The following is a 7,724-nucleotide window of genomic DNA, read 5'->3' as shown; positions in this document are numbered from 1 at the left end:
AAGGGAGTTTGGACACTACGACTCTAGACACTTTATTAGGCCCCCCCCCCCCCACACTTAGGGGAAGCATTGTCCTCAATGATTCAAAAGAAAAAGAAATTAAAAGAGAAGAAGAAGTAGAGGAAGAAGAAAAAGTAGTAGAAGAAGAGGAGTAGAGAGAGAAGAAGGGAAGAGAGGAAGAGGAAAGCTCACATGTTATTGAGGTCCATAAGGAGGACCTTGAAGTTGGAGGTGTTGCATCATCCGACGGAGCATCTCATTATTTTCATCATTGACACGGTTGCCCCTTTGAACTTCATTGCGAAGGCCGGAGATCTCAACACCTTGCCTTTGTTGCTCGGTGCTCATCCTCTCGATTTCATTGTGAATCCATGTCCATCTTTGATTTTCATTAAGCTCACCGGCTTCATGGCCATGGTGCCCCTCTTGGTGCAAGTTAGCACCTTCTCCTTCATCATCTTGTTGTTCTAGAACCTGTAAATCATCAACATACAACCAATTTTCTTCCACCTCGGTGGTAGTCCGAGGTGGGTTAGGCAATAAAAACATGATTGGCACATTAAGCTTAAGTTAGTAATTGAGTGGTGGACGATGTTTAAAGAAATTCATAGCAATGAGGGTTTCCCGGTTAAGCTTATTGTTTCCCTCAATTGGTTTGATCCCCTCATCCTCACTCACACCAAAATACCTAGCTATGTATGTAATGATGCCACCCACCACTATGTCTCCCCTGCCGGCTGGTCTAGTAGCTACAAAGTCTAGGTAATCAATCAAATAAAAGCCAGTGTTGACGGGGTGGTTGTAGAGCATTGCCCATAACATGAACAACTCATCGGTTCTAGTGTTTCCTAGCTCGGTTCTACCCCAAATAGTGCAAGCCATGACCCTCCGAAGGTACCTAAGTACGGGGTTGTGAATGTTGCTAGCTTTGTTGGCTCTAGGGACATAGTTATCAAGGCCGGTGATACGGTTCCAAAAGGCAGCTGGGTCATAGTTATCCGGTTTTAGACTATCATCCCAATGATCATGAATATACCCCTCATTGACAAAACCTAAGGCTTCACAAAAGTGCTGAAGAGACATATTATAATCAATGTTCATTAACCGGAAAACAACTCTATGATTAGGGTTATCAAAATTCAACTTATCTTTGGTAAAAACAAGTGAGCTTAAAAATTCATAAGTAAAATTCTCATAACCCCTCATAGGTGTTAGCATATCAGTCCAACCTAGCCTACCCATTAACCTAAAAACATCATCTCTAAGCCCTAGCACTTGCAAATCATAGGAATCAGGATATCTAGAGGGATGTAAGGTTTTAGAAGTAAGAATTTTATACCTGTCCCTTTGTTTGTTGTCTTTGAACTGAATTCCATGATTCTTGACTTGTGTTTGCTTCTTTGGGGGTGGACCTCCTTGAGAACTTGCTGGTTCTTTACCACTTCTTCTTGAAGCCATTGACCTTTGTTTGGATTGTTTTGAAGGTTTAGGGTTTGGGAAGATTTTTGGTGGAGAGGATTGGGTTAGGTTTGGGGTTGATGTTTAAGTAAGGTTTGTGGGTTTAGATGTGAAGATTGGTTAAGGTTTTGTGGTGTTTGGGTTAGGTTTTGAAAGATTAGGGTTTTGGTGAATTATAGGTTTGGATGGTTGAAAGTTGTTTTTGATTGGTGGTTTTTGTTTTGGATGAAGTTTGTGATTGATTGGTGAAAGAATGGAGTAGATTGATGAAGATTTGAGTGAGATATGGAGGTTTGAAGGTTTGAAGGTTATGGAGGTTTAGAGAGAAGTTTGAAGGTAGAGAGAGGTTTGTGGTTTGAGAATGAATGGAGAAGAAGAGAAAAATTGGGTTTATAAGAGGCTAGAACACGGGCACGGCCGTGCCACCCTTGGCACGGGCCGTGCCAACACTCTGTGGCTCCAAGCCCTTTTTCCTTCAAAAACACTGGCACAGCCGTGCCAGCTCCAGCACGGGCCGTGCCAACACTCTGGTCAGAGGGACTTCAAAATTTTTCATTTTCTTGATTTTTTTTCGAATCACACTTGGACAATTACCTACAAAACAACTTAAAACAAAGAAAAACAAAACAAAAGCAATTAAATGCGTGGGTTGCCTCCCACGAAGTGCTCTTTTAATGTCATTAGCTTGACGGTTAGAAAGAGTCCTTAGAATGGATCAAAGATATCATGTTGTGTAGATGGCGCTATAAAACGTTCTTTCACAACATGATCGTTAAGCATGCAACAAGAGTAAAGAGCGGGACCTTTCATAACGTTTTCCAACTTAAATCCTACCATCTTATCACTCACTTGAAACACTATCCTACCAAGTTTAACATCAATGAGAGCTCCTGCAGTTGCGAGGAAAGGTCTACCTAGGATTATAGGGACGTCATCGTCCTCTTCAATGTCAACGACTACAAAATCAGTTGGGATGTATATCCCTTCTATCTTAACGGGTATGTCCTCGACAAATCCTACAAGTTTCATGGTAGAACGATCAGCAATTTTCAATTCCATCTCGGTAGGTTTCAATTCTCCTATCCCTATCCTTTTAAGAAGAGACAAAGGCAGCAAACTAACACTAGCTCCTAAGTCACATAAGGCTTTGTTTATGGTTTCATTCCCAATTTCACATGGTATGGCAAAGCTACCTGGATCTCTAAGCTTAGGGGGTGCTTCTTGGATGATTGCACTAGTTTCCTTAGCCAAGGCTATTGTCTCATTATGCTCTATAGCCCTTTTCTTTGAAAAAATTTCCTTTAAAAACTTGGCATATAGAGGCATCCTAGACAAAGCTTCAGCCAAGGGAAGTTTAATGCAAATCTTCCTAAGTATGTTAACAAATTTTTCAAACTTACCCTCTAGTTTAAGCTTTTCAGGATTTAAGGGGGATGGAGTTTTGTTTTCTTCAAGTGGTTTTGCTTCTTCTATCACAACTTTATCACCTAAGGGCTTGACATTTTCTTTCCCAATGTTTTTAACCTTAGCAAAAGTTTCGCCTAACTTACTACCCCCAAAAGATATGACATTAATTTGGGCTTTGGGATTGGCTTCGGTTTGACCAGGGAAGATTCCCGGTGTTTGGGAAGAGGTAGCCACTTGTTGGGCTATTTGAGCGATTTGAGTTTCAAGCATTTTAGAGTGAGTAGCAATAGAATCAACCTTGGTATTGAGCTTGGAAAGAGAATCATTCAGAAATCCAGTTTGGTTTTTAAGTTCTTGAAGTTGTTTGTTTTGGTTGGCAATAGAGTTTTCCAACAAAATTTCCAAATTGGATTTCTGAGTGAATCTTTGGTTGTTTGCATAACCGGGTGGTGCTACTTGTCCATAGGGATTTTGGTTTTTATAAAAATTTTGATTTTGTCTCATCCCTTGGTTGTATTGAGCATAATTCATTTGCTCAACACCATTAATAGCACTACCTAGTTGGCAATCAACACCAGCATGACCAGTTATACCACATATTTCACAAGAAGGAGTAGAAGCAGAATTGATAGCACTAACATTGAGTTTTTCAAGTTTTTCGGTTAGTGTATCAATTTTAGAAGCAAGGTGGTCATAGTTAGAGACTTCGTACATACCTGCCTCCTTTTTGGAGGATGAAGAACTAGTGGTGGCTCTCTCGTCGGTCCATTTGTAATGATTTTGAGCCATGTCTTCAATCAAGGCATACGCCTCCGTGTAGTTCTTGTTCATAAGTGCTCCAGCTGCAGCTGCATCAACAGACATCTTAGTGGTATAAGACAAGCCATTATAAAAAGTGTGGACTATAAGCCACTTCTCTAGGCCATGGTGGGGACAAAGTCTTAGCATTCCTTTGAAACGCTCCCACGCATCATAGAGAGATTCCCCATCTTTTTGGTTGAACCGCGTGATTTGGTCTCTAAGTTTAGCGGTTTTAGATGGTGGAAAGAAACGGGCAAGGAATGCTTGCCTCATCTGATCCCATGAAGTAATGGAACCGACTTCGAGGGAATGGAACCAAGCGCTAGCTCTATCCCTTAAGGAAAAGGGAAAGAGATGAAGTCTTACGGCTTCTTGGTTCTCCTTCATGGTTCCACTAATTCGTAGGAAAACAGAGATGTGAAGATTGGGATCCTCAGTGGGGGATCCCGAGAATTGGTTTTGCTGCACCAAGTTAAGTAGGGCAGGCTTAATTTCAAAATTGTCATCCTCAACCGTTGGGTACACAATAACAGCTTGTGGCTCAGCCGTAGACGGCGTTGCATACTCTTTGAGAGTGCGATTGGCCATGGCGGTGTTATTTTGTGCCGCTCTCCTTCTTCTATGTAAGAACCTTTCGATCTCGGGTATGAATACCGCTCGATTTCTAGTTCTTCGCATAAAAGGTTGAGAACCCAAGAAGTTAACGATAACAGAAAAATAAAAAGTTAAAAATAAAAAGAAAAGAGAAAGAAGAGAGAATTCTAATCACTAAGAAAAAGCTAATTAAATTAGTTAACTCCCCGGCAACGGCGCCAAAAACTTGATAGGGCCAAACCGCAAGTGCACGGCCTATCGAAGTAATAGTAGTAAGTAAGAGTATCGTTCCGCTAGGGAGTTGTTCAACTTAATTAACTTTTAGTGAATGATTAGAGGAGAGAAAGTTAGAAAAAGGGAGTTTTATTGCTGAAGGTAAAAACAATAATAATAAAGGGCCTCGGGATCATTGGTTCATCATAATGACAAATCCTTCACTAGACAAGACCTAAACATCTAATTTCATGGTTTACACACTAATTTCTAAAGACCGGTTTCCCTTAGCCCCTCACCTTTCCGATGAAAGTCCGGTGAGAGTTTACTTCTAGCAACCAAGCCTATTTCGCTGACATGATTACTAGAAGATGCATAGAGGATTAAAACTACTCTTTGTCTCAATAATTGCAAAGACTATTTCACTGTTTTGCAATTATTGTCTAGATTCACTTGTTCCAACATCAAGACTCCGCTCTCGCTTTATGAATTGATGTTTGGGATGATGGATTAACGATTATCAAACCCTCCGCTTTCGCTTCCACAGTTTGATAATTGTTAATCCACGTTAAGACGGTGAATCTAGATTAGAAATTAGGGTTACATAGAAATTAGGGTTTAGGCTTGTTTTGTTTAGGATTGAGTCATTAGACTCCCCAATAATCCCAAGACGAAGAAGTCTACTCACTCATGTTCATCGTAGACATGGGGGAAGAAGAGAGATAAACAGTAAAATAAATTGCAAAGAAAGTAAAAAGGAAATAAAGACTTTTTATTGAAATAATACTTGAAATAAACAAAGTAAAAGGTGAATGTTTATGGTGGAGAGCTACTCTATTTATAGCTTTACAATTGACTTAGAAACTAAGCAACTAAAGGCATAAAACGGTAAAGCTGCAACAGGGTAACTTGGGCCCGAAGAAAAAGCAGCAAAAGGGGCTTCTGGAGGTGGCACGGCCGTGCCACATGTTGGCACTGGCCGTGCCAAGCTTCTGACTTGGTGGGAACATATTTTTGTTCCGTATCTTCGTATTTTTGCACTGTATTTGCTCCAGTCCTCTTTCTTTTGCTCCAAGACACCTTCCACCATATATTCGTTCCTAAAATAAAGTAAAAGACAATTTAAAGTAAAATATTCTAAAAGGAAATAAAATGCAATATAATTAAATCAAATCTTATTTAAAACTAAACTAAATAAAGCATTAAAATATACTAATCTATGACTCATCAGGAAGCTGGCACGGCCGTGCCAACTCTAGCACGGGCCGTGCTGTCATTCTGCCAATTTTGGTGGATTTTTGAGGTCTCACACTGGCACGGCCGTGCCAACATTAGCACGGGCCGTGCCACCTTTCTGGTTCCCATCTTCAATTTTTTTCTTACTTCCTCGAATCATGGTCGGACAATTACCTACAAAACACTTAAGACAAAGGAAAACAAACAAACAAAAGCAAATAAATGCGTGGGTTGCCTCCCACGAAGCGCTCGTTTAAAGTCATTATCTTGACGAAAGAAAATTTTAAGGAGGGTCAATAAGCTTCCAAACAGCCACTATTTCAGTTCCTTCTCCTGCATTACAGATTTTTAGCCTTTGTCCGTTAACCTTGAATGGTCCGGTCTTTTCAAAAAAGATTTCAATTTCCCCATAGGGATAGACTTTGCGGACTTGAAACGGACTGGACCACCTAGACCTTAGTTTTCCTGGAAAGAGCTTCATCCTAGAGTTAAAGAGTAGTACAAGGTCACCAATTTTGAAGTCCTTCTTAAGGATATGCTTATCATGCCATTTTTTAGTTCTTTCTTTATAAATGCGAGCATTCTCATAGGCATCCATCCTAAGTTCTTCTAACTCACTTAATTGAAGTTTTCTTTTTTGACCGGCTAAATTCGGGTCCAAGTTAAGGTTCCTTATTGCCCAATAAGCCTTGTGCTCAAGCTCAACCGGAAGGTGACAAGATTTCCCATAAATTAGTTTGAAAGGAGTCATTCCAATGGGAGTCTTGTAGGCCGTCCGATAAGCCCAAAGAGCATCATCAAGTTTGCTTGACCAATCTTTCCTAGAGTTAGAAACTGTTTTTTCAAGGATGGCTTTTATTTGTCTATTTGCTACCTCAACTTGTCCACTAGTTTGTTGGTGATAGGGTGTCGCAATTTTATGTCTCACTCCATATTTTTGTAAAAGTTTTTCAAAATGTTTAGAAATGAAGTGAGACCCTCCATCGCTTATTGCAACCCTTGGAAAAATGATTTTGTTGAACAATTTCATGACTACTTTTGCATCATTAGTGGGGGAGGCAATGTCCTCAACCCATTTGGACACATAGTCAACAGCCACCAATATGTATTGATTACTAAAAGAAGAAGGAAATGGCCCCATGAAATCAATACCCCATACATCGAAAATTTCGACCTCAAGGATGTTGTTTAAAGGCATTTCATTCCTTTTGGTAATATTATCGGTGCGTTGACAATTGTCACATTTAGAAACAAAGAGATGCACATCCTTAAAAAGTGATGGCCACCAGAAACCAGATTGAAGAATTTTGAAAGAAGTTTTTTGACTACTGGCGTGGCCACCATAGGAAGAGGATTGACAATGGTGAAGAATACTACTTACCTCGCTTTCAGGGATGCATCTTCTAAAAACTCCATCCGAGCCTCTTTTGAAGAGGTAAGGCTCATCCCAATAGTAGTGCTTGAGATCATGGAAGAATTTCTTCTTTTGTTGGTAACTCAATCCAGGTGGTAATACTCCTGCTGCAAGAAAATTAACAAAATCTGCATACCGAGGTGCGTTAGTTTGCGCCAATAAGAAGAGTTGGTCATCCAGGAAAGAATCATCCAAAGGCAACTCGTCCTCATTGGGCTCCCTAAGGCGGGACAAGTGATCAGCTACAACATTTTCAGTGCCCTTTTTATCTTTTATTTCAATGTCAAATTCTTGGAGGAGCAAGATCCATCGGATCAACCTCGGCTTGACATCTTTTTTGTTTAACAAATATTTTATTGCCGAGTGATCTGTGTAAATAATGATCTTTGATCCTACCAAGTATGGCCTAAATTTGTCAATAGCATAGACTACTGCTAACAATTCCTTCTCTGTTGTAGAATAATTTACCTGTGCCCCATCCAGGGTCTTACTTGCATAATAAATGGCGTGCATCTTCTTGTCTTTTCTTTGTCCCAACACAGCCCCAACTGCATAGTCATTTGCATCACACATTATTTCAAAAGGTAAGTTCCAATCTGGT

The 7,724-nt window shown here is 40.2% G+C and overlaps 1 non-coding gene across 1 annotated transcript; it reads left to right on the top strand.

Moving 5' to 3' along the window:
- The first annotated feature begins 3,784 nt into the window (after nt 1-3,784).
- On the top strand, nt 3,785-3,891 carry LOC146916486 (small nucleolar RNA R71). Its single transcript, XR_015017028.1, has one exon. It is a non-coding gene; the product is annotated as a small nucleolar RNA R71 (small nucleolar RNA).
- The last annotated feature ends 3,833 nt before the right edge of the window (nt 3,892-7,724 follow it).

Source organism: Medicago sativa, chromosome 6 (genome assembly GCF_051527215.1).
Source record: "Medicago sativa cultivar Bolivia chromosome 6, Bolivia_mono, whole genome shotgun sequence".
NCBI classification, from domain to species: domain Eukaryota; kingdom Viridiplantae; phylum Streptophyta; class Magnoliopsida; order Fabales; family Fabaceae; genus Medicago; species Medicago sativa.
Note: the sequence above shows the minus strand (reverse complement) of the source record. Positions and strands in the feature narration are given on the sequence as shown.